Source organism: Oryx dammah, unplaced genomic scaffold (assembly GCF_014754425.2).
Source record: "Oryx dammah isolate SB20612 unplaced genomic scaffold, SCBI_Odam_1.1 HiC_scaffold_13, whole genome shotgun sequence".
Classification (NCBI taxonomy): Eukaryota; Metazoa; Chordata; class Mammalia; order Artiodactyla; family Bovidae; genus Oryx; species Oryx dammah.
Window position 1 is genome coordinate 5,631,766 of NW_024070197.1, and position 27,050 is coordinate 5,658,815.

Here is a 27,050-nt window from a genome sequence, read left to right on the forward strand (position 1 = left end):
CTAAATGAATTTGTGAAGTATTTTTCTTTCCATCTTTAATGCTTTAATCAATATTCACACCTTGGAATTCATCAGAGAGTTCATGCTGGAAAGAAACCCTATAAATGTGATGTATGTTGCAAGGCCTTTAGTCCAAATGCCAAACTTGAGTTCATCAGAGAATTCATACTGGAAAGAAGCCATATAAATGTGACATATGTGGCAAGGCCTATGGTCAGACTGCAAGCCTTCTAGTTCATTGGAGAATTCATACTGGAGAGAAAATGTATAAATGTGATGTTTGTGGCCAGTGCTTTACTCAAAGTGCCAGCCTTGGAATTCTTCAGAGAATTCATACTAGAGAGAAAACTTACAAATGTAATGAGTGTGACCAAGATTTCTACACACGTTCTGCTCTAACCAAGCATCAAGCAGTTCCTACAGGAAAGAAATAATATAAATATAATTTATGTGGCAAAGCCTTCTGTTACACGTTTTATCTTATGGTTCATTGGAGAATTCATACTGGAGAGAAACCATATAAATGTGATGTGTGTGGCTGGTGCTTTACTCAAAATGCACACCTTGTAATTCATCTGGGAGTTCACGCTGGAGAAGCATCTAAATGCGATGTATGTGGCAAAGCCTTTAGTCAAAATGCACACCTTACAGTACATCAGAGAATCATACTGGAGAGAAACCATATAAATGTGATATTTGTGGCTGGTGCTTTACTCAAAATTCAAACCTTGGAAGTCATCAGAGAGTTAATACTAGAGAGAAACCTTATAGATGTAACATGTGTGACAAAGTCTTTAGTCAGATTTCTGGCCTTCTAATTCATCAGAGAACTCATACTAGAGAGAAATCATACAAATATAATTTGGCAAAGCTTTCATTGCACATTAGGCAAAACCACATAAATGTAATTTATACATCAAAGCCTTCAGTCACAGGAATCATTTTGCAGATAATCAGTGAATCCATACTGGAGTGAAACCTTACAGATGTAATAAATGCAGTAAAGTATATCATCCTTTTGACCTTCAGAAAAGTCAAACTGTAGGAAAACTGCACAAATAGCGGTGGGTGTGGCAGAGCTTTGGATTCTGAGTTCAGAACTAGCTAATCGTCATGTAATGAATTCTGAGATCTTACCCATGTAGTGATTGTGGCAAGTGTTTTAGAAGGCATTCAAACCTTACAAATCATGGGAAAAAAAATCAAACTGAAAAGAAGCCATACATTTAGAGTGCAGTAAATCTTAAGGGGACCATAAGGTAACCTGTAAATGAGAGAAAGGATGTAAATGTAATATATGTGACCAGTGCTTCAATAAAAGTCTCATTAGTCACATCATCAGGGAATTCATAATCCAGAGAAAGGAAATGTAATGAGTGGGGCAAATGAAATGAAACCAAGCCATGCCCGCAGGGCAACCCAAGACGGGCAGGTCATGGTGGAGAGGTCTGACAGAATGTGGTCCACTGGAGAAGAGAATGGCAAACCACTTCAGTATTCTTGCCTTGAGAGCCCCATGAACAGTACGAAAAGGCAAAATGATAGGATAATGAAAGAAGAACTCCCCAGGTCAGTAGGTGCCCAATATGCTACTGGAGACCACTGGAGAAATAACTCCAGAAAGAATGAAGGGATGGAGCCAAAGCAAAAACAATACCCAGCTGTGGATGTGACTGGTGATAGAAGCAAGGTCTGATGCTGTAAAGAGCAATATTGCATAGGAACCTGGAATGTTATGTCCTTGAATCAAGGCAAATTGGAAGTGGTCAAACAAGAGATGGCAAGAATGAACGTCGACATTCTAGGAATCAGCGAACTAAAATGGACTGGAATGGGTGAATTTAACTCAGATGACCATTATATCTACTACTGTGGGCAGGAATCCCTCAAAAGAAATGGAGTAGCCATCATGGTCAACAAAAGAGTCCGAAATGCAGTACTTGGATGCAATCTCAAAAACGACAGAATGATCTCTGTTCGTCTCCAAGGCAAACCACTCAATATCACAGTTATCTAAGTCTATGCCCCAACCAGTAACGCTGAAGAAGCTGAAGTTGAACGGTTTTATGAAGACATACAAGACCTTTTAGAACTAACACCCAAAAAAGACGTCCTTTTCATTACAGGGGACTGGGATGCAAAAGTAGGAAGTCAAGAAATACCTGGAGTAACAGGCAAATTTGGCCTTGGAATGCGGAATGAAGCAGGGCAAAGACTGATAGCGTTTTGCCAAGAAAATGCACTGGTCATAGCAAACACCCTCTTCCAACAACACAAGAGAAGACTCTACACATGGCATCACCAGATGGTCAACACTGAAATCAGATTGATTATATTCTTTGCAGCCAAATATGGAGAAGCTCTATACAGTCAACAAAAACAAGACCAGGAGCTGACTGTGGCTCAGATCATGAACTCCTTATTGCCAAATTCAGACTGAAACTGAAGAAAGTAGGGAAGTCTGCTAGACCATTCAGATTTGACCTAAATCAAATCCCTTAAGATTATACAGTGGAAGTGAGAAATAGATTTAAGGGCCTAGATCTGATAGATAGAGTGCCTGATGAACTATGGAATGAGGTTCGTGACACTGTACAGGAGACAGGGATCAAGACCATCCCCATGGAAAAGAAATGCAAAAAAGCAAAATGGCTGTCTGGGGAGGACTTACAAATAGCTGTGAAAAGAAGAGAGGTGAAAAGCAAAGGAAAAAAGGAACAATACAAGCATCTGAATGCAGAGTTCCAAAGAATAGCAAGAAGAGATAAGAAAGATATAACCATCTCAATGCAGAGCTCCAAAGAATAGCTAGAAGAGATAAGAAAGCCTTCTTCAGCAATCAATGCAAAGAAATAGAGGAAAACAACAGAATGGGAAAGACTAGAGATCTCTTCAAGAAAATTAGAGATACCAAGGGAACATTTCATGCAAAGATGGGCTCCATAAAGGACAGAAATCGTATGGACCTAACAGGAGCAGAAGATATTAAGAAGAGGTGGCAAGTATACACAGAAGAACTGTACAAAAAAGATCTTCACAACCCATATAATCACGATGGTGTGATCACTCACCTAGAGCCAGACATCCTGGAATGTGAAGTCAAGTGGGCCTTAGAAAGCGTCACTACGAACACAGCTAGTGGAGGTGATGGAATTCCAGTTGAGGTGTTTCAAATCCTGAAAGATGATGCTGTGAAAGTGCTGCATTCAATATGACAGCAAATTTGGAAAACTCAGCAGTGGCCTCAGGACTGGAAAAGGTCAGTTTTCATTCCAATCCCAAAGAAAGGCAATGCCAAAGAATGCTCAAACTACTGCACAATTGCACTCATCTCACATGCTAGTAAAGTCATGCTCAAAATTCTCCAAGCCAGGCTTCAGCAATATGTGAACCATGAACTTCCAGATGTTCAAGCTGGTTTTAGAAAAGGCAGAGGAACCAGAGATCAAATTGCCAACATTCGCTGGATCATAGAAAAAGCAAGAGAGTTCCAGAAAAACATCTATTTCTGCTTTATTGACTATGCCAAAGCCTTTGACTGTGTGGATCACAATAAACTGTGGAAAATTCTGAAAGAGATGGGAATACCAGACCACCTGACCTGCCTCTTGAGAAGTCTGTATGCAGGTCAGGAAACAACAGTTAGAACTGGACATGGAACAACAGACTGTTTCCAAATAGGAAAAGGAGTATGTCAAGGCTGTATATTGTCACCCTGCTTATTTAACTTATATACAGAGTAAATCATGAGAAATGCTGGGCTGGAAGAAACACAAGCTGCAATCAAGATTGCCGGGAGAAATATCAATAACCTCAGATATACAGATATACAGATGACACCACCCATATGGCAGAAAGTGAAGAGGAACTAAAAAGCCTCTTGATGAAAGTGAAAGTGGAGAGTGAATGTAAATGTGTTGTCATAGTTTCGCCATTTCAAAAAATTTTAAAAGGAAAATAAAATCTTTGTTGAAACTTTTCTACTTGTTAGGAGGAAACATCCTAGTTTCCAACATAACTGGTCTACAAAGTTATAAGCTTTTGCCTTAAAAGTGTAACCGGGTGACACAGCGACCTGGGAAGGCCGCCACCTCTGCCGGCACGGAGGCGTGGAGCCCCGCCGCAGCAGTGCCTCTGATCCGAGGAACCCGCCAGCTCCCTCCTCTCCACTGTGCCCAGTGTATGTTTTCCTTGCATCCTGAGGGGGGGCGCAAAGTGACCCAAATCCTCAAAATTTCCAGGAGGCTGTGGGGGAATGTATAAAATTCAAATTAAATCGGAAGAATTTAAGGAGAAGAGAACTGTCCAGCAGCCAACAGGCACTAAAAGAAGAAATCAAAGGTATGCACAGATTGAAGATTTTTAAGTCTGTCTCCAAACACTGACCATACCCTGGCTGCTTAGATGTTGCTGCTAAAACACTGGATGAATCTTACTAACAGGGGCTTCCCTTGTGGCTCAGCTGGTAAAGAATCTGCCTGCAATGCGGAAGACCTGGGTTAGATGACTGGCTTGGGAAGATCTCACGCAGAAGGGAAAGACTACCCACTCCAGTATTCCGGCCTGGAGAATTCCATGGACTGTAAGACCATGGGTCGCAGAGTCGGACACGACTGAGCGACTTTCACTACTACCACCGTTCTTTCCTCAACATATGACAAAAAGTTTATTTTGTTCATAGACTTTTCCATATTGTAATTATAGAAGCATATGCTATCTATTTAGATGTTAAAGGCAACAGATTAAAAAAAAAACCAGGCTGTAATTTATGGGGCATCACAGGATTGTTACGGAGCTTCCCTGGTGGTTCAGAGGTTAAAGCGTCTGACTGCAATGCGGGAGACCAGGGTTCGATCCCTGGGTCGGGAAGATCCCCTGGAGAAGGAAGTGGCAACCCACTCCAGTATTCTTGCCTGGAGAATCCCATGGAGGGAGGAGCCTCCAGTAGGCCACAGTCCGTGTGATCGCAGAGTTGAACACGACTGAGCTACTTCACTTTCATAGGACTGTTAAACACCTCCCCGCCCCTTGCCCCGCCTTGCTCTCGCTCTGCAGACCTGGACGCTCCTCGCCCCGCCCCTTGCCTGCAGCGATCCGCCCAGCCCCCGACCCGGAAGCTCCGCCTCGTGATCCGCGCGTGCGCAGTTTCCTGCGGAAGAGGAAGGCCGAGAGAGAAGGTTGCCGGGCGGCCCTTGTTTTTTTTTCTCTTAGTGTAAAGGTGTGCTACGCGCTTAGCCGTCCAATCCGCCCTCGCCACTCCCATCTTCAGGGTCCCGCTGGTTCTGCCTCGCCCGGTCGGCTCCTGGAGGTGGTGTCGACAGCCCCGCTCGCGGAGAAGCCGCGTCCTCTCCCCAGTCCTGGGATTCTGGAGAGCCCGGCCGGCCCCCGAGACCCCCTGGCTCCCAGCCTCTCTGCCCTCGCGTCTCCTCAGGCAGACCGTTCTGCCCCGCAGGCCTCCCTTCATGGTCAGTCCCTTTTTCTCACCCCTGGGCTGGACGTGTGACACCCAGTGTTTTTCCGTCACGAGTCCGTCTCGTTGGAAAATGGGCTCTTTTGATAGGCGGGCGTTTCATTTACTTATCATTTCTGTAGATACGTGGGCGAGGGGGATCGGAAGAAGCAGTGACAGACTGAAAGGCAAAGTCAGAAGTGGAAAGCAATGAGAGAACAGACGGAGTGGCCCAGGATGGCTGAGGCAGTTGCAAAGGGATGGTAAAATGAAATAGATTTAGCCCTCCCTTAAAGTAGCGGGTGGGTGAAAGAGAAATGGACAAAGGCGTGGGATCTCCAGGAGCTGGAGACAAGGAGACAGGGGCGTCTGCGGTAGGAGGGCTGACAGGGGTGATCCTGGGAGAGAAACAGGGATAGGTGTTGACTAGAAGAGAAGAGAAGGAAGTAAGCCTAGACACCTGGAGTGCCCCAGAGTGGGAGTGTAACGGGGAGAGAAGGGGTGTGACTAGAAGGCAGAGAGGGAGCAGAGTTGGAGAAAAAAGGAGACAGATGTATAGATGTTTAGGACAATTAAAAGGGTTGGGGTGGGGAGAAGAGCAGCAAGAGGAGAAACAAGTTGTCGAGTGGGGCAGGACAGGTGTGAGGGAAGAAATAGGAGGGCAGAAACAGCATCCCACCTGAGGCAGTGGACACCAAAGGACTGTTCCACATAGTGAGGTCTTCTGTTTTTCTGGTTGTGGCAAACGAAGGGGAAATGTTGATTCTAAGCCTGAAGCAGCCTGTTTTCCCCTTGCCAGATCAACTTCTAAAAACTTAGATTGTCTGAGGAAGAAGCTGGGAAGAGGAGGAAAAAAGGCAAGAAAAGAGGAATGGCTCTTTCTCAGGTAAAATCATATTCTCAGTTGATTCTCAGTCTGTCCTTCCTGAAATCCCTTCTTTGGTCTTACTAATCGTCTCTGACTCTGAAGTATCCTTCCTGACACCTGTATGTGCACACTCACCAGGGAACTTCCCTCAGGGCCTGTCGTCTCCACTTAGATCCCATCGTCCCATGACCCAGTGTCCTGGACCTTGTGTGGAGGGCACCATCCTGGGCAGGGCTTCACACCCACTGGTTTGAGAAGGGGTCTCAGTGCTGTTGGGCAGCAGGGATTGCCTCGGGTCCTTCTGGATGTGCAGTCTGGTCTCTGTCAATCAGGATTAAGAAGCTGTGGGTGGAAGTCAGGTATTAACATGCAGAGTACCTGGTAAAATCTGGAAGTAGACTTAAAAAGGAAGATTTGTTCTAAGGTAATTGAAGCGAAGTGAGTGAGTCACTGACTTCAAAATCTTGATTGGAAATGGGATGGAAAGTTCAGAATCAGGAATCAGTGATAGAGAGTGTGCTATTCCATCATCTGTTTGAAACTGTGGCATGAATCTAAATCTGAGAGCTGGAAATTCACTTTCATTGCCTTCATTCTCCAGATTTTGTCTTTTCACTGTGTTCATTTTGTGGTTTGGCACAGAGATGTTTTTACTTTTGATGCAGGTGAGGTTTCCTCTTCATTGTTTAACCCATAGATTCACCATTTGTTACGACAACTGTCTTTTTTCCACTGGGTTTTCTTAGCATCCTTGTCGGTAGATTTTAGATATATGCAAATGGTTATTTCTGAACGTTCTCTTCTGTTCCCTTGGTGTATAAATCCATTTTTATGCCAGTACTACACCATCTGGATTATATTGTGATATGGCTTGAAATTTTAAAAAGGGTGGCCTTCATCTTTCTTCTTCCTGTTAACAGGAGGCTTCCTGTGTGCCCTTTTGGATCTATCAGGAATTCTCTGTTCCTTATTAATTCCTGATTCAGGAATTAAGAGGAGAGGCAAGCCTCCCCTGGGGGCTGAGGAACCCAGGCATTTCCTTCATTCGTTTTTCTATATGGTGATAAGTACCCTCTTCCTTTTTATGAACCATATGGTAAAAGTAATTATTTACAACCCTATCTCTTTCACATGGATGACCTCATGTTTCCTTGTAAGTTTTGATTTTGTCTCTGCTGAAAATAGCTATCTTGTAAGACAGTATAAACACCTACACAATGTTGAATAAAACACCTTTGCTCCATCAGAGCTTTGGTCCCCATGTCTTACTCGCTCTCTTTCTCAAGCTATTTCTTTGGAGCACAGAGGCTCTCTGCATTCACTTTCCTGCCCGGGGTTCTAAGACCCTCTGGAGAAGGCGTGTTGTGCCTTCAGCCCATTGAGAGGGCACCTGAGGCCTCCGTGAACAGAGCAAGCCCTCTGCAGGGGCTTTATTGGCTTTCTGGGTAAACCAAGGAATATCAACATTTCTCTCTCCTTTATTTTCTTATCGGTTGACTCTGGACCACCAGGTTCTGGTCCATTAAAGGACCTCAACATCTTTCTACTTACTGAAGAGTATTTTTGCAGTGTGTGGTCCCTTGAGATTCTCTATGACTTCTGGCAAGTTTTTTTCTATTTCCGCAAACACTTCTGTTGTAATTTTCATAATGAATTCATTAAATCTGTGGAACACTTTGGGTAACTTGGAAATTTAAAGAGTACTGAGATTTCCAGTCCATGACTACTAGATTTATTTGTTTATTTTAGATGTCTTTTAGAAGTGGTTAAGTAGTTTTCAGTTCTCCTTGGTGAATTATTCCTAAATATTTCATCCATTTTTAATACAATAGTAAGTAAAATTGTTACTGATTTTCTTTTGACATTGTTCATTGTGTATAGGAATGCAGCTGATTTGCATGTTGACTTTTGTATCCTGCCAGTTTGCTAAAATTGTTATTTGATGTGGCAGGAGTTTTTTTGTGTCTGTGTGGAGTCTTTACAGTTTATATATAAAAGAGCTTGTCCTGTAAGAAAGAAGGTAACTTTCTAAGTTTTCGCTTTGGGAAGCTTTGATTTCTTTTTCTTGTCTAATTGCTCTGGTTAGGGGTTTCAGTCCTTTGTTGAACAGTGGTGCAGAGTGCGCGTCCTCCCCTTCTTCCCGATCTCAGAGGAAAAGTTTTTGGTCTTTCACCATTGAGAACAATGTTAGGTGTGCTCTTTTCATACATGGTATATTTTACTTTGAGATAACTTTATTTTTTCTAATTTGTGTATATATATTTAAAGGTTGTTGAATTTTGTAATATGCTTTTTTTCTGTATCAATTGAGGTGGTCGTCTGTTGCTTTTTCCCTTTATTCTGTTAATGTGATGTATAAATTGATTTTTGTTTGTTGAGTCCTCTTTGCTTTATATGAATAAAATTCACTTGGTCATGAATTCAGATCTATTTAATGTAGTGTTGAAATTGGTTTGCTGGTGTTTTTTTTTTTTAAGGATTTTGCATCAGTATTCATCAGGGAGTATTGGATTTTACTTTTTTGTTCTTTTATCTTTTTGGGGTCGATTTCAGAATCATGTTGGCTCCATTCAGTGAGTTTGTCAGTGTTGCATCTTCAACTCTTTGTAATATTTTTGGCAGGATTAGAGGTACTTCTTTTGTAAAGGTTTAGTATAATTTCACAGATGGCATCTGACCCTAGGTTTTTCTTAGTCTGAGGATTTTAATTACTGCTTGAATCTTTCTAGTCATAATTTGGTTCACATTTTTATTGGCTTTATGATTAAGGATTAGATAATATGTTTCTACAAATTTACCTGTTTATTTTATGGTACGTAATCTGTAGGTATTGTTACTTAGAAATTTTTTATTGAAGTTGTTGATTTACAGTGTTCAGTTAATTTTGGGTATGGAGCAAAGTGATTCAGTTTTATTTATATATATTCTTTGACACATCCTTTTCCCTTATAGGTTATTACAAACTATGACATATAGTTCCCTGTGCTGTGTAGTAGCTCCTTGTTGGGTATCTGTTTTATACCTAGGAGTGTGTCTGTATTAATCCCAAATCCTGATTTATCCCTCCTACCTTCTGCTTTGGTCACTTCTGTGTTTGTTTTCTGCGTTTCTGGGTCTGTTTCTGTTTCGTATGTAAGTTCAATTGGATCTTTTTTAAATTTCACATATACGTGATAATTTGTCTTTGTCTGGCTTATTCACTTAGTATGATAATCTCAAATTCCATTCATGTAGCTGCAAATGGCATTCTTTCATTTTTTTTTTTTTAATGCAGAAGTTAATATTTCATTCGGGCTTCTCTGATAGCTCAGTTGGTAGAGAACCTGCCTGCAATGCAGGAGACCTGGGTTTGATCCTTGGGTTTGGAAGATCCCCTGGAGAAGGGAAAGGCTATCCATTCCAGTATTCTCTATAGTCCGTAGGATCACAAAGAGTCAGACACGACTGATATTCTTGTATATATGTACATCTTCTTTATCCATTCCTCTGTTGCTGGGCATTTAGATTGTTTCCATGCCTTGCCTATTGTAAATAGTGCTGCAGTGAACATTAGGGTGCATTTTCTTTTTGAATTATGGTTTTCCTCAGATAAATGCCCAGGAGTGGGTTTGAAGGATCTGAATCTTTCTTATTTAACTCTTTTGTTCTGCCAAAGCTGGATTTAGTTTGTACTCTTTCTCCTTCCTTGAGATGTAAAAATAGTTTCCTGATTGGACTTCTTTTTCCTTTTTGTGGTAACCATTTAGCCATGTGTGTGTGTGCGTGCTCTATCTTGTCTGACTCTTTGCATCCCATGGACTGTAGCCCATCCAGCTCTTCTGTTCATGGGATTTCCCAAGAAAGAATACTTAAGTGAGTCATCATTTCCTTCTCCAGGGGATCTTCCCAACCAGGGATCAAACCTGAATCTCCTGAGTGTCCTGCATTGGCAAGCATGTTGTTTACCACTGAACCACCGGATAAGTTTCTTAGCCATGTAGACTTCTCTTTTATTATGTCCTTCACTCAGTTCAGTTCAGTCGCTCAGTCATATCTGACTCTTTGCGACCCCATGAATCACAGCACGCCAGTCCTCCCTGTCCATCACCAACTCCCGGAGTCTACCCAGACACATGTCCGTCGAGTTGGTGATGTCATCCAACCATCTCATCCTTTGTCGTCCCCGTCTCCTCCTGCCCTCAATCTTTCCCAGCATCAGGGTCTTTTCATTGAGTCAGCTCTTCGCATGAGGTGGCCAAAGTATTGGAGTTTCAGCTTTAGCATCAGTCCTTCCAGTGAACACCCAGGACTGATCTCCTTTAGGATGGACTGGTTGGATCTTCTTGCAGTCCAAGGGACTCTCAAGAGTCTTCTCCAACACCACAGTTCAAAAGCATCAATTCTTCGGTGCTCAGCTTTCTTTATAGTCCAACTCTCACATCCATACATGACCACTGGAAAACCATAGCCTTGACTAGATGGATCGTTGTTGCCATAGTAATGTCTCTGCTTTTTAATATGTTTCACTGCATGTTATAAATTTTGGAATGTTGTACTTTGAGTTTCATGGAGATGTTCAAAACTTTTCTTAATTTCTTTGAGTCATAAGTGTCATTGCTTAGCTTCTTGACTTAAAGTATTCAAACACTTTCAGTCATTGCTATTTCTGTTATTATCATGATTGATGATTTTGATTTTTCTTTAAAGCCATTGCTGGACTCTGTCATCTCTGAAGCCACCACTCAGAGTGTAACTCATTTAGGTATTGAATATCTCTCAATGTGTAGAGCATAGTATCTGACACTTCTGCATAGGCAACCTTTTGTTATTGACTATTTTTCATGGATTCTTCACAAAAAGTGAAAAATACAAATTTATTGGAAGATATAAAAATGTTTTATGAAAATACATAAGAATTTAAGGGACACAATGTGTGTTAGTCTCTCTGCTTAATTGTGTTCAACTCTTTGTTACCTCATGGACTGTAGCCCACCAGTTCCTCTAATCCAGGCAAGAATATTGGAATGGGTAGCCACTCCCTTCTCCAGGAGATCTTCCTGACCCAGGGATTGAACCCAGGTCTCTTCTACTGCAGGTAGATTCTTTACCTTCTGAGCCACCAGGGACGCCCTCCAAATACTTTAACACAACTCTTTCAGAACATATCTGAATCAGTCTTTACCCCTCTCATCATCTTTTCAGTTTTTATGAAGATAAGAAGTCGTCTCTCAGGATCCATTGGTGAAATATATTCTCATTTCAGGGACGGTTAACCTTCAAGGATGTGGTGATCAAATTCTCTCAGGAGAAGTGGGAATACCTGGACCTTGTTCAGAGGGTCTTGTACAGGGACATGATGCTGGAGACCTAGAAGAACCTGTTCTCCCTGGGTGAGGATAGCTGCTTTTTGGACGTTAAGATCTCCTCTTGAGTATTTTGCATTTTTCCCTATGTGTCTCTCGGGAGGCCTGTTTTCATCACATGATCTTAGAGCCCTGTTGACACAGACATGATGTGGCATCACGAATTTAAAATGACCCTTTCTTCCAATGATCTGCCCATTTCATGTTACATCAGAGGTTTTCCCAGAGCTTCAGTTCAGTCGCTCCGACTCTTCGCAACCCCATGAATTGTAGCATGCCAGGCCTCCCTGTCCATCACCAACTCCTGGAGTTCACTCAAACTCACATCCATCGAGTCTGTGATGCCATCCGGCCATCTCATCCTCTGTCGTCCCCTTCTCCTTTTGCCCCCAGTGCCTCCCAGCATCAGAGCTTAATTATGTATAAAACTGAATGCCAAATTTTAAAAGATACCCAATTTTCTGTTTTCTCTCCTTTACTTTTGACTCAGTATTTCTTGGAAGGGTATTAGATACATATATTACATTCTTCCCCATGTATCTAGAAGGAGGCAAAGCAGTGGAAGAATTTGTGGAATATTTTTCCAGACCCACCTGTACTGTTCTCACTCCTCAGCTGAACAAAGAGCTGTGATTCTGGAAAAACCATAGCACTTTACATTTCTTTGTTCCGATAAGCACGATTTTCTATTTCTGATCAAAACATCATCTCCATATTGGAGCAAGAAAAAGAGCCTAGTACTGTGATGAGTGGTGTGAAAACAGCAAACAAAACAAAGCAAAAACCTCAAATGGATGAGAATGTATCAAAAGTGTGAACAGAGGTGAGATCCAGGGCAGAGAGAAAAGCACAACATTAATAGTGGTTGGAAACCTCTTCTCATGGTACATAGAGGTGATAGCTTATGGTGAACAATGTCAGATTCATGATCTCTGAAGAAGATATAGCTTTGGGAACAGGGACCAGGCTTGATCACTCAAGAGCTTTTGTGTAGCACAGTTTTATTAAAGTATGACATGGGACAGAGAAAGCTTCTGACACAGACATCAGAAGGGAGACGGTGAATGCCCCCCCCCTCGCTAGTCTTAGCAAGGGAGCTATATACTTTTTTTCAGTTGGTTATTACAGTAAGTCAAAAGAATGTCTCAAGGTTGTAAAGGTCTTACCAGACCTTTGCCCAGAATTTACATTTTAAGATGACAGGATTAGTCAGAAAGTTCTCAAGAAGGACAAACATGTCCTCAAGCCGGATACATTGTTGTTATATAATCCTTAGTACAGAGTTTAAGCTCAGCTGCTTTGTTGTGTGACCAGCTCTGAGCTTAAAGAAAAACCCTTTTATGTGACTAACACTAAGGAATGTAGAAAAAAAAGTTTGTCCTTTTCTCCTCCTTGAGAACTCCAGACCCCTATCTCCTGCTCAAGAGCCCCAGACTCCTCTTTCCTCCTTGGGGACCCTGGATTTCTTATCAACATACCTAGGAATTGACTCTCTCATCCTCCTCTTTTCTTTCAGGAGTATTATGTTGCCAAGGGAAAGGGGTGTTGTTTTCATAACATAACTACTTCCTGCTGTTGAGGGCATTGTGCCTAAATTGTTGAGGGAACTTATTGTCTTAATTCTCATATTGAGGGTCTCTGATCCAGGGGCCCCAAGTAATAGTTGGAGGAGGATGTGGCACTTGTAGGAGCCTGAACAACCATTTGTAACTTAAAAGCTTTTAGAGGGCTAGAAACAAATCCAGCTATATAGTTTCAGATGCAGGGAACAAACAGTAAAAACAGAACAATTAGGATTAATGCTATTAAGATAGTTTTTCCCCATGGGAAGCTAGTTGACGTTTCCCACAGTGACTGAGGTGACTGAGGCTTCAGGAGTATCTGTAGCCTGAATCATTTTGTTCATGTGTTTAGTAAAGTGAGTAACATTAGTGCTCATCTCTGGTATATGTGTACAACATAGGGTTTGAATAATGGCACAAGTTCCTCTTTGTGCAGCACTTAGAATATCTAAGGCCAATCTGTTTTTGTAAAACCACCTTTCTAATTTGTATTTGTTCAGCATTAAGGGCTGAAATAGCTTTGTGAGAATCTTGTAAAGGCTCTTGAGTAAAGTTAATCAGAGCATCAACTCGTAGTATAATGTCTGTAGTTCGCAGAGAGGGAATGAATATTGTAGCCAAATAATCATACCACCGAAATACAGACCTTGCCCAGCAAGTTTTAAGGTGTGGAAGATTAGCAGGCTTCTCTGAAAGCTCTGAAAATATGAAGCCATGAGTAAAAGCTAGACTTAGAAGGTATCTCCCTATCCAGCTAGGGGGAAGCCACACCCATAGGTGAGAGCCACCCATGGATAATATCCAGTAGGTCCTGTTTGGAGCAAGCAAGCGTGACTGAGGGATTCAGTCCCTGTCAGTGCCTGACCAGGTAAAAGAAGAACCTGAACTGGGATTGACAAACACAGAAATGATTACATTGTATATTTTTTTGAGGCAAAAATCCCAATTGTTTCCAGCCATTATAATTAAGTTGTTGGCTAACTTCTGGGGATGGCTCTATCTGTTCCCAGCATATGGGGGCATTAGATAGTAGGCGTCCTTTTTCAAGAGTTAGCCATATGACCTCATCCCATATTTGATAAACATCAGGTTGAAAACCATCAGATCTAGACCCATTTACCTTCTTATATGCAGCAAAATAGTCATTAAACCAAGTTAAAATATAATCAAAATGAAAAGTCACATTATGTCCATAGTTAAGGTATGATGTGTTATTCCAGTCCATCTTATGGTTGCTAGATGTCATCAGATTTGCAGAGTTGAAAAAAGTCCTTTCCTTGAAGCAAAGAAACCCACCATGTGAAGCCTTCAGTTGATGAGGTTGAAAAGCTGAAAGCTGAGTCACATAGTTCATTCTAAGGCTTCAGGATCTATGAGAATATCTGTGCACAAAAATGGTCTTCTGTGGAGACAATCCCTTTTTCTTATGGGCATGAAAGCCATGGATTAACCTTTAAACCAACTGTATTGTGTTTTCTGACTTAGCTTATGCAGATGTCCCTTAATAATGTCATTAGCCTTTTCAGCCTTTCCTGAAGATGGGGTCTCTAGGAACAGTGTAAGTGATACCATATTCCTAGAGCTTTTGACACCCCTTGAGTTACAGCAGCTTTAAAGATGGAGCCATTGTCACTCTGAACTTTGGAGTTAAGATCCCACTTACAGCATGAGAAGTCAGTACAATAAGATATCATCCATCATTGAGCTTGATAATGATAGGAGCAGTATTTTGTGCTTGACTCACAATTTTTTCATCAGCCCACACTAGGATTTACATTTTGTTCAATTAAAAAGAGTGAGTTCCATAGTCCTGAAGACAGAGACTTCAACCTTATTCAGTATATCCCTCCCTGGAAGGGGTGAGGGAGACTCTGGCACAATTAGAAACTTGTGAGAAAATAGTAGAGTCCCAGTTGCAGCTTAAAGGATGACTGAAATAATAGCATTTGGCTTGTCCAGCAGTCCTGTTATGGTAGTGGAGTAAGAGGAAAGCAGACCATGGGCTTCAGTGAGCACAGAGAAGGTTGCCCCAGTGTCCAAAAGAAAATCAACTAATTGGCCTCCCACAGTTATTAATACCCTGGGTTCCTCAGGTGTAATTAGGATGGGAGCTTGTGTGGGGACCCCTGGGCACCTTCAGTCTCGATTGTCCTGAGAGTCTGACCCCTGGGACCTATGCCTCATAGGGCAGTCTCTTCTCCAATGTAGTCCTTTGTAGACTGGACAGGGAGTCAGGGGTGGCTTAGATGTTCGAGGGCAATCCAACTTGAGAGGCCTCTCCTTCCCACAGTAATAACAAGCCTATCCCTTTTTACCTGGTTCCCTCTGGGCATTTTCCTCAGGCTGTGTCAGAGCAGGTCTCACAGCCATTGTTGGGGCTTCATTGTTTTGCCTGGTTCTTTTTTGCCTCCTATTTTCATCATCAAGTTCTCTACCATAATATACTGTCTGAGCCAGCTACAACGGTTTTTCTAAAGACTGATTTGGTCTGAACACCTGTTTTAGTAGCTTACAGTGGGTATCTGGAGCTGAATAAGTGAGAAATCTATCTTTTAAGATCATTCCTCCCTCTGCACTTTCAGGATCAATGTCAGTGAACTTGCAGAGAGCTTCCTGTAGTCTATGTAGGAATTTACCAGGAGCTTCTTTTCACCCTTTTCTATGTCAGCCAACTTAGCATAGTTTAAAGTCTTAATATGTGCTCGCTTCAGTCCTTCAAGAATACATCCAGCAAAGTGGCTCTGTTATGGGAACTGCTTGGCTCCTAGTAGGGAGGAGGGCTATTTTGTGTTCCCTCTTTCCCCTTGTCTCACATTCAAGCCATTCATCTCATAAGGTAAAGTAGGTCCTGTAAAGCCTCCTATGTACTTCTTGGATCCTCTAAATAGTGTTGACCACAGTTGGGACTGTTTGAAATTCGGCTGAGACTGAGGCAACCCCTCTTGGAAGAGTGCCTTGACTCTCAGCCTATTCAGTTAGGAGTCCCAGATACAGGGGCAAAGTAAGAGGACAGGAGGGAGCTGAAGGTTTCACACCCAAATATGCAGCCTTAGGACACAAGTTATGGCACTTCCAGGACTGTTTACCTCAGGTCGGAACTTGAGCCCACATGGCTGGGACTCGAGCCTGGGTATTTGTTGGGGTTGATGCAGCCTGACCCATTTCAAACCCAAACCAGAGATGATGTCTCTAACTCCTGTTCTATTCAAAAATTTACCCTTAAATCAGAATCTACCACACTATTTGGTCAAGATTTGCACTTATGATTTTAGATGGTATCCCTTCCAAGGGAGTCTCCCAACCAGTTGTTAGTGCCCAAAAGGTGTCACAAAGAATCGGCACAAAGACTTCCCCAATGGTGTTGATGATGATCTGGAGGTAGTTTAGCTATAAATTGGGAATAAAGGGTCAACACTTGTAAAGCTTAGAGAGAGGCGATAAAAGCAATCTTCTGAGGTGAACAGAAGAAACAGAGCAGAAATGAGCAAGAACAGAAAAACCTCAGAGTCAAACAGTGTAATTATGTCTTGGATCTGCTGTTGGACATGTATAAGAATACAGGATTGACGTGCCTGTGGAGGAGCTGGAAGGCTTTGAGCAAATAGTGAAAATGTATTTGCTCCACTCATGACGAAAGTTAGAAGCTGGAATGAGCATAACAAAGGGTTATGAGCGTTCATCGAGTGCCTGAGGCTGGGAACGGATGACGAAGGGTCATATGCCCAGCCTTGAAGCGTTCAAAGGCTTCGTTTTGACCACCTGTTTCTTGGAGCAAGGGCTGTTGTTTCTTGATAAGACTCCCTTTAGAGTTTCGCCAAAGCTATGTTATGTCTCGGGCGGTGGGAACTGTATTGTATGCTTGAATGCTTTATCTTGATGTTTATCGAGAAAGGCTACATGCAAGTCTGCTTTATGCTCTGTTCCCTGAGACCATAAAACTGCGCAGCTGGATAATAAACTTTGTCAGTCCACTAGAGGCTGTCCCTGAGTGTTCCTTTCAGAGCGTGGTTCTCCGAGCCTTACACGTGCCAGTCACAAATAAGCAGACAACAGCAAGTGTTTTCCTCAGCATACCTGACTCAATATCCCAGGGACCTCTTTAGGACCAAGACCTGACTCTAAAACTTTTCTCACCTTATCACCGCCCCATCTGCATCACCAGCTGATACCGTTTACCACAGCCTGAGACTCGAACCCAGCCAAAACCCAGTTTGGGACTTGAATCCACATGGCTGGGACTGGACCCAAGCCCAGACAAAACCCTGATTGGGACTTGAACCCATGTGGCTAGGCCTCGAACCCAGCCAAAACCCTGCTTGGGACTTGAACCCACGTGGTGGGGACTTGATCCCAGCCAAAACCCACAGTACTGTTTTCAGGACCTGATGAAGCTCAGGTTCTTGATGTCTTATCACAGAAAGAATTCAATGAGAGACAGAGTGAAAGGTAAGAAATGGATTTATTCAGAAAGAAGCACACTCCACAGACAGAGTGTGGGCCATTGCAGAGGGCAAATATAGCCAGTGAAATTTAATATGGTTATTATAGACTGGGTAATTTCTTATGCTAATGAGTGAGAGGATTATTCCAACTGCTTTTGGGAAGGAGTGGAGATTGTCAGGATTTGGGCCACGCTTCCCTGGTGGCTCAGAGGTTAAAGCGTCTGCCTGCAATGCAGGAGACCCGAGTACGATCCCTGGGTTGGGGAGATCCCCTGGAGAAGGAAACGGCAAACCCACTCCAGTACTCTTGCCTGGAGAATCCCATGGAGGGAGGAGCCTGGTAGCCTACTAGTCCATGGGGTCTCAAAGAATTGGACAGACTGAGCGACTTCACTTTCACTTTGGTCTTTTAACAGTGGGTGGAACTGTCATGGCACTTCTGGGTGTGTCACTTCACTTTCTGATTGAGGATTAAGGTCTAGTCTTGTCTGCCATCTTGGTCCCATTTGATTCTAATTGGTTTATGTTGTGTCCTTGGGCTATGTCATCCTTTGACATAGTTGTGCCCTGCTGCTTTGCCTCCTGTTACACTTCTACTCATTTCTCTTGTTTTCTACAGAAAATTTGAAGGAGTGGTTCTTGGAACTGCTAGCTCCCATGTATAAGAGCTACATCCACAGCTGTGGCTTTTTTCTACCAGAAATGTCCCTCCCTCTTCTAGATGGGGGTGTAGACAGACTTTCCACCAAAGCTTTCCTTCTGTGGTTGGACTTAGTCTGTCCCTTACTGACACAGGTGCCTTGCTCATCCCTCATGGTTATATCACCTAGGTGGGGTGGAGATGCACTAGGGGTAGACCTGATGGCATCCCAAATTGATTTCTAGTTTCTTACCACCAAGGCATTGTTTGATTTGCCCTTTTCCTCTGATGCCCCCTGGGGTGGAGCAGAGTAGTTTTCCCAGAATGTTTCCCAAGCTAGGAATACTAGAGGAAGCATCCATCTTATATGTGCCTTTGCACATTCCTGAGTACAGTGCTGATCACAATAGAAGCGTTGAGTTATCAAGGGATGAACAAAAAACCCAAGGTGTCTCTTCTGAGTGTCACCACCCCAGGATATGTAATAGCAAAAGGGTTGGCCAGCAAGGAGAAAGTGATTTTTGTCCTTAAGCTACTAGGGTCAATTCTTCCTGTTCATTTCCACAGATTCCACAAAAGGAATATATAAGGAGAGTTGAGACAGAAGCCACTGGAGAGCTTTTTCTAGTCTGCTAACAGCTAGCACCACCAAAGGAAGAAGACCACTGTACTTTTAATCTGAGATTCCGAACATATGTTCTTCAAAACTTCATGCTTGCTAGCAGTACGTCCATCCATAAAGTCTGGAGACACAACTGTAACAAAGACTCAACTTTCAGATGACTGGCCCCTGAGGCAGGCAGGCAAGAGAGTGACCGCTAGCTTGAGGGACTTGAGGGACGTTCCTGGAGTTAGGGCTCCGCCTCAATCCCAAACGTGCTCTCGTAACTTTTGGCTCCTAGCAAGGCTAGGCGCTTCCATACTTGGGGTCTAAGTAAAAGTCTATAGTAACAGCATGGATCTATATCTGCTTTATTGGCTATGCCAAAGCCTTTGACTGTGTGGATCACAAAAAACTATGGAAGATTCTAAAAGAGATGGGAATACCAGACCACCTGGCCTACCTCTTGAGAAACCTATATGCAGGTCAAGAAGCAACAGTTAGATCTGGACATGGAACAACAGACTGCCTCCAAATAGGAAAAGGAGTACGTCAAGGCTGTATATTGTCACCCTGCTTATTTAACTTATATGCAGAAAACATCATGAGAAACGCTGGGCTGGATGAAGCACAAGCTGGAATCAAGATTTCTGGAAGAAATATCAATAACTTCAGATATGCAGATAATACCACCCTTATGGCAGAAAGTGAAGAAGAACTAAAGACCCTCTTCCTCTTGATGAAAGTGAAAGGGCAGAGTGAAAAAGTTGGCTTAACAACTTTCAGAAAACTAAGATCATGGCATCCGGTCCCATTACTTCATGGCAAATAGATGGTGAAATAGTGGAAACAGTGGCTGATTTTATGTTCTTGGGCTGCAAAATCACTGCAGATGGTGACTGCAGCCATGAAATTAAAAGATGCTTACTCCTTGGAAGGAAAGTTATGACCAACCTAGACAGCATATGAAAAAGCAACGACATTACTTTCCCAACAAAGTTCCATCTAGTCAAAGGTATGGTTTCTCTAGTATTCATATATGGATGTGAGAGTTGGACTGTAAAGAAAGCTGAGTGCCAAAGAATTGATTGTTTTGAACTGTGTTGTTGGAGAGGACTCTTGAGAGTCCCTTGGACTGCAAGGAGATCCAACCAGTCCATCCTAAGGGAAATCAGTCCTGAATATTCATTGGAAGGACTGATGCTGAACCTGAAACTCCAATATTTTGGCAACCTAATGCAAAGAGCCGACTCATTTGAAAAGACCCTAATGCTGGGAAAGATAGAGGGCAGGAGGAGAAGGGGACTACAAGGATGAGATGGTTGGATGGCATCACTGACTCAGTGGACATGAGTTTGGGTAAACTCTGGGAGTTGGTGATGAACAGGAAGGCCTGGCATGCTGCAGTCCATGGAGTTGCAAAGAGTCAGACACGACTGAGCAACTGAACTGAAGAGCATGGATCACAAGTCCCTTGAAAGTTTATAATCTGACAGATTAGGTTAGGAGTTCTAATTTCCCACACAATTACGAAATGGTCAAAGGGATCAGGAAAAGGTGACCAAGAAAGGAAAGCTCAGTCCACACACTTCACCCATTTCTGGCCATTCCCCTCGCAGGGACGTTCGGTGTCTCTTGGCATTGGCAGGTTGGTATAACCCCCTGGCAAGACTCCCCTTTGGGGGGCTGTCTTCAGTCATTATGAGGCACCCCCAAACCACAGAGCAGGGCTCATCACTTGCTTCACACAGGGCATGTCATTCATTCACACAAGCACCCTGTAGAGTTAGTAAAGCAGAAAACATGTGTACTGAGAAGCAGAGAGGCATGAGCTCTGAGCGTTCTTACCTTGTCCTGAAGATCCAGGACGAGCCCCCACGATGATAGCTTACAGTGAACAATTTCAGATTCGTGATCTCTGAAGAAGATTTAGCTTCGGGACCAGGGACCAGGCTTGAACATGCAAGGGCTTTTGTGTAACAGAGTTTTATTAAAGTATGAAAGGGGACAGAGAAAGCTTCTGACATAGACATCAGAAGGGGGTGGAGAGTGTCCCCCTCACTAGTCTTAGTAAGGGAGCTATATACTTTTTCAATTGGTTATTACAGTAAGTCAAAAGAATGTCTCAAGGTTGTAAAGGTCTTACCAGACCCACTCCCACAATTTACATTTCAAGATGACAGGATTAGTCACAAGGTTCTCAAGAAGGAGAAACCTGTCCTCAAGTGGGATACATTGTTGTTATATAAAAAGCCTCTTGATGAAAGTGAAAGAGGAGAGTGAAAAAGTTGGCTTAAAGCTCAACATTCAGAAAACGAAGATCATGGCATCTGGTCCCATCACTTCATGGCAAATAGATGGGGAAACAGTGGAAACAGTGTCAGACTTTATTTTTTTGGGTTCCAAAATCACTGCAGATGGTGACTTCAGCCATGAAATTAAATACGCTTACTCCTTGGAAGAAAAGTTATGACCAACCTAGATATCATATTCAAAAGCAGAGACATTACTTTACGTCTAGTCAAGGCTATGGTTTTTCCTGTGGTCATGTATGGATGTGAGAGTAGGACTGTGAAGAAGGCTGAGCACCAAAGAATTGATGCTTTTGAACGGTGGTGTTGGAGAAGACTCTTGAGAGTCCCTTGGACTGCAAGGAGATCCAACCAGTCCATTCTGAAGGAGATCAGCCCTGGGATTTCTTTGGAAGGAATGATGCTAAAGCTGAAGCTTCAGTACTTTGGCCACTTCATGCGAAGAGTTGACTCATTGGAAAAGACTCTGATGCTGGGAGGGATTGGGCGCAGGAGGAGAAGGGGACAACCGAGGATGAGATGGCTGGATGGCATCACCGACTCGATGGACGTGAGTCTGAGTGGGCTCCGGGAGATGGTGATGAACAGGGAGGCCTGGTGTGCTGCGATTCATGGGGTCGCAGAGTTAGACACGACTGAGTGACTGAACTAAACTGAACTGAATCTTAGTACAGAGTTTAAACTTAGTTGTTTTGTTGTGTAATCATCAGCTCTGGGCTTAAGGATGAAAACATTTGTCCTTTTCTTCTCCTTGAGAATTCCAGACCCCTATTTATCCTACTTGAGAGCCCCAGACCCTTTTCTCCTCCTTGGGTACCCTGGACTTATCAACCTACCTAGGAATTGACTCTCTCAGATCTTTGACAAAAGAGAAGTTTGTTTATTAAATTCTCAGAGGAAAGTTAACATTTCCCCGAGTTATCAGTTTGTCCTTCAATATATGTATTCTTTCACCCTCCAGTGGTGCTGCAGCTCCATCAGACACAGAGGCAAGGTTTTTGTCCACAACACTCGCCATCTCCCTGCTGTGAGCTGGTTGTTCTTGAGTTTGAGGAGCATGACGTGGGCTGCCTTACTGGGCTGTCTTGCCCCCTCTTCTCTTTGTGGGCTTGGATCTATTGGCTATGCAGTTCTCAATCCGTATAGATCAGAGCTGATGCCCCTAGTGTCTAACCCCTGATCCAGTGCTGCTTTCATCACAGTTGTCTTATTTGGAAGATATAATCGGAAAATGAGAAAATACTGGCTGCTCTTTAATTTTATCTGGCACCTCAGAACCTCTATGGAACTGTCTCAGTCTCTGTCTGCTTCTTGAGATCCCTCAGCCATTTCTGCTCTTCTCCTTTTGCTGCCATATATGTCAGGGTGTGTGGAATAGCCTGTGGAATGGATCCTCTGTGCCTGTTACTTAGGAAAACTATAAGGACAGCAGTCCAACAAAGGGAAAATGTGTAAGTCTTTCGGGCTCTTAGCTTGGCATCTCTGGGTGGACCAAATAGTCCCATCTCAAGGTCATATGATATGAGACCCCCACATCTTGTAGTTTTCCACTCTTGTACTGGTCTATCTAGTCTGGGAGTGTAGACTCTTCCTGACTTTGCTTTCTCCTTAGTTTGCATAATTTTTCCTTTTAAATTTGACTTTCAAGTATGTGGTTCTAGGGTCTGAAGTCATGTCCAGTTTCTTTGCGGTGGTAATCCACCTGTGTTTAAGGGGCAGCTCCTCATGGACTCTCTGTGGTGTGGGTTTACTGGGTAAGAGAAAAATTTTAAAGGAGAATACTTTCCCTTAGTGCTTGTAATATTTTCCTGCTGCATACAGAATTACCACTTGAAGCTACTTAGTATAGTGGTTAGCGTGTTCTGTGATATGAGAAAGCATCTGAAGACCTTGACCTGTACATCTTTTTCTGGCTTTGAGTGATGTCAGAGAAGCCTGCATGAAGAACACTGTGATAATGTTGTTCACGTGTACTATCAGCATACTCTTTGAGCCTCACCAAGAGGTGTAGGAACTTCTCCTAACAACGGTATTGTCCAGGTTCACACCCTCATATTTGTGAGGCTGTTGACTAAACTGTTGCTGATGCTGCATGCTTGTCACCTGGGTGCTATTGATCATTCTGCCTCCACACTTAATTTTGTAGCAACTTAATGACAGAGCTTATGTAGTGGAGTGATAAGTTCAGTGATAAACCATCATTTGTTTTTTTTCAAGGCATTGCTACTTTCTTTTTTTAAAATTTTTATGTATTATAAATGAATGTCTTTTATTTTTATCATTAAGTTTCTATTTGATGTTACTCTTTGTGTTTTATTTGCATTACGGTGGGATGGTTGGTTGAGAAAGCGCCCCCACCCCTGTGGTGGAATTGGTGATCAGTACTTTTTAGAGTTCTTTATGTATTCTTGATGTTAAGCTATTGTTGAATATATGCTTGGCAAATATTTTGTATTATAGTGTATATTGTTTTTTCACTCTGCTGAGGATGGATTAGTGCACAATACTTGATAATTAGGATGTGTTCTCTTTATCTTTTTATTTTGTTGGCATGAGCTTTTGGTGTTGTATCTGATAAATCATTGGTGAGTCCACTGTCAAGAATCATTTTTTGTTCATTTACTTATAGGAGCTTTATACACTAGGGACTGAGGTTTAGGTCTTTGAAGCATTTTGAGTTAATTTTTGTGTATAGTGTATAATAATGCTCCAGCTAAATTCTATATATGAATATCCAGTTTTCACAACACCTTTGTTCCATAGATTGCCCTTCCTTTACTTGGTCTGGAAACTATTGTGGAACATCATGTGACCTTACACACGAAAGTATTTTTCTGAATCTGTTGTATTCCTCAGGTGTCTGTCCTTATATCAGTACCATACTGCTTTGATTAGTGTAGTTTTGGAATCAGTTTTGAAATAAAGAAATGTGACACTTCTGACTTTGCTTTCTAGTTTGTTTTTGCTGTTCATTGTCTTCTGTGATTCCATAGGAACTGTAGGATAGATTCATCTGTTTCTTAAGCAGAGTTTGGATTTCACTAGGTATTGTTTTGAATCTTTTGTTAACTTTGACTATTATTGACATCTTGACAATATCAGCCTCACAATAACTCTGAAGCATAGGGTGTTACATTTATTTGTGTCTTCGCTAATATTTTTCAGAAGTCATTAGTTTGCAGTATAAAAATTCTTCCCTTCTTATATAATGTTATGATGAAGTATTCTTTTTAAATTTTCTTGTCAATTGAATTACTTTGATTTTTCATTTTTAATGTTTAGAAACCCAATTGGGTTTGCATGTTGATATTGTATCTTGTAATTGCTTTGAAGTCTTTCATTATTTCTATTTTTTTTTTAACTTGTTAATGTTGCACAATGCCTATTATGGGTATGTCATCTTGTAGGACATATTTAGAAAGATATTTTGTTTCATAAAAACACTACTATTGAATTTTTTTCTCTATGGTATATATATTAAAGTTCTAAATAGCAACATATTATTAGATAAACTCATTTTGGATTCTTTAGCATTACAATATATTGTGTGTTCATTAGCATTTATTTGTGTACAGTAAGTATGCAGAATATATCTATAGTAGAATAGATTTTTCTCCTCAATTATGAGACTGTAATATGTTTACTGTTAATTGGTACATGCTTTGAATTCATGGTGGAAAAACTGTGTTTTTGTGTGAGCTGACATGTTTTACTAGTGCAAGTGTTTTTGTCATAGGCTGTTTGCAAGTATTCTTCCCTAAAATCAATTTTAATTATCTTTTACAACTCTCTCTCTCTTTTTTTTTTTTTTTTTTAGGAAACAAGCTTATTGCTCTAGTGTTTCTAAGAATTTTAAGATCATATTTGGAAAGATTCAAATATTTTTGAAAATGAAAAATATTACATAGTTGGGAAAAGTTTTATAACTGTGATAGATGTATTGCTTTTGGTGTAATAGACACTGAGGCACTTATTGATGAATTTTAGTGAATAGATTCTTTAGGTCTTGTAGATCTATCTATCTGATACATGTGGTCGACCAATTACAACCCAAAACAGACAGTGATACAGGAGAAGTATTCCAAACAGCAATCTTGGGAAGACCTAAAAGTCATGAAATCAAACATTTTTACCTCAGAGAACTTCAGGAAGACATGTATGACTTTGAGTGTCATTGGAGAAGTGGTGGAGGAAATAACAAAGGAGCGTATAACTCATGATGGGAATCTCACTGATGGCAGAGGTCAACAGTGTAGAAAGGATGTGGAAATCAAGCCTTTTGTAAATAGGCTTGGATTAAACATGCAGGATAAACTGCAGATATTTCAAACTGACAGGATAGTTTCTGAATGTAATAAAGTTACGAGGTAGTCAACAGTAGTTTGTCACCTTCACCATTTCAAGGAATATCTCCTGGTGTCCAAACTAACCTTTCTAATATATTTGGGAATGATTATTTGCATCCTTTGTTACTGACATAAGATCCAACAGCATACCAGGAAAGAGCTTCCAAGTGTATTGAGTGTAGAAAAACCTTTAGTCATGTCTCAGCTCTCAGGAATCATCAGATAATTTATTCAAATGAGATATTACATAAGTGTGACATATGTGTCAAGGTCTTCAGTACAAATTCACACCTTGCAGTTCATCAGAGAATTCATAAGGGAGAGAAACTTTACAAATGTGATGAGTGTGGCAAGGTCTTCAGTCATAAAACAACCCTTGCAAATAATCAAAGAATTCATACTGGAGAGAAACCTTTCAAATGTAATGAGTGTGGCAGAAGCTTTAATCACTCCTCAAATTTCTCTGCTGCTGCTACTGCTGCTAACTCACTTCAGTCCTGTCCGACTGTGTGCGACCCCACAGACAGCAGCCCACAAGGCTCTCCCGTCCCTGGGATTCTCTAGGCAAGAACACTGGAGTGGGTTGCCATGTCCTTCTCCAGTGCCTGAAAGTGAAAAGTGAACGTGAAGTAGCTCAGTCATGTCCCACTCTTAGCGACCCCATGGACTGCAGCCCACCAGGCTCCTCCATCCATGGGATTTTCCAGGTAAGCGTACTGAAGCAAATCTCTCTAGACACCAGATAATTCATATAAGATGTATATTATATAAATGTGAGGTATGTGGCAGTGTCTTTAGTCAAAAACCAAACCTCAGATCATCAGAGAGTTCATAGTGGAGTAAAGCGAAGAAAAGTGGGAGAAGGTTATAACTGTAATTTTTGTGGCAAGCTTTTTAGTTACAGTTCATACCTTTTAATTCTTTAGAGAATCTGAGAGGGTAACAGGCAGGAAGGCCAGGGGTCTCCAAATGGAGGAACTAGGCTGCAAATGCCTGGAGAATCCCAGGGACGGCGGAGCCTGGTAGGCTGCAGTCCATGGGGTGGCTGAGTCAGACACGACTGAGCGATATCACTTTCACTTTTCACTTTCATTTATTGGAGAGGGCAATGGCAACCCGCTCCAGTGTTCTTGCCTGGAGAATCCCAGGGAGGGGGGAAGCCTGGTGGGCTGCCATCTATGGGGTCGCACAGAGTCGGACACGACTGAAGCGACTTAGCAGCAGCAGGCTGCAAGTGTCAGACATTTTTATCTCTTTTAAGCTGCAGTAGGAAACAAATTGGTCTACAAACGGAGGAAATAGGCTGCAAGTGTCAGACATTTTTAATCTCTCTTAAGGGGCAGGAGGAAACAAACTAGCGATAATTTTTTCCTTCTGTATATAAATTTAAAAGGGAAGTATCTCTTAAAATGCTGTGTTGCCACAATGACACCTGGTTTCTTCTGAAGTTAACTATCCTCAAACCTTGAGTTAACCAATGCATTTTTT

The 27,050-nt window shown here is 42.0% G+C and overlaps 1 protein-coding gene and 1 pseudogene across 1 annotated transcript in view; one reads left to right on the top strand and one right to left on the bottom strand.

Annotated features, from left to right (window-relative positions):
- Positions 1–5,171: 5,171 nt before the first annotated feature.
- The window catches only part of LOC120871961 (zinc finger protein 160-like), a 58,211-nt gene continuing 36,332 nt past the window's right edge, over positions 5,172–27,050 (top strand). The window contains exons 1-2 of the mRNA XM_040252043.1: positions 5,172–5,465; positions 6,249–6,335. The gene's annotated coding sequence lies outside the window, so the exon portion shown is untranslated. The remainder of the gene's footprint in view (positions 5,466–6,248; positions 6,336–27,050) is intronic.
- Positions 13,283–15,591, bottom strand: LOC120873051 (annotated as a pseudogene).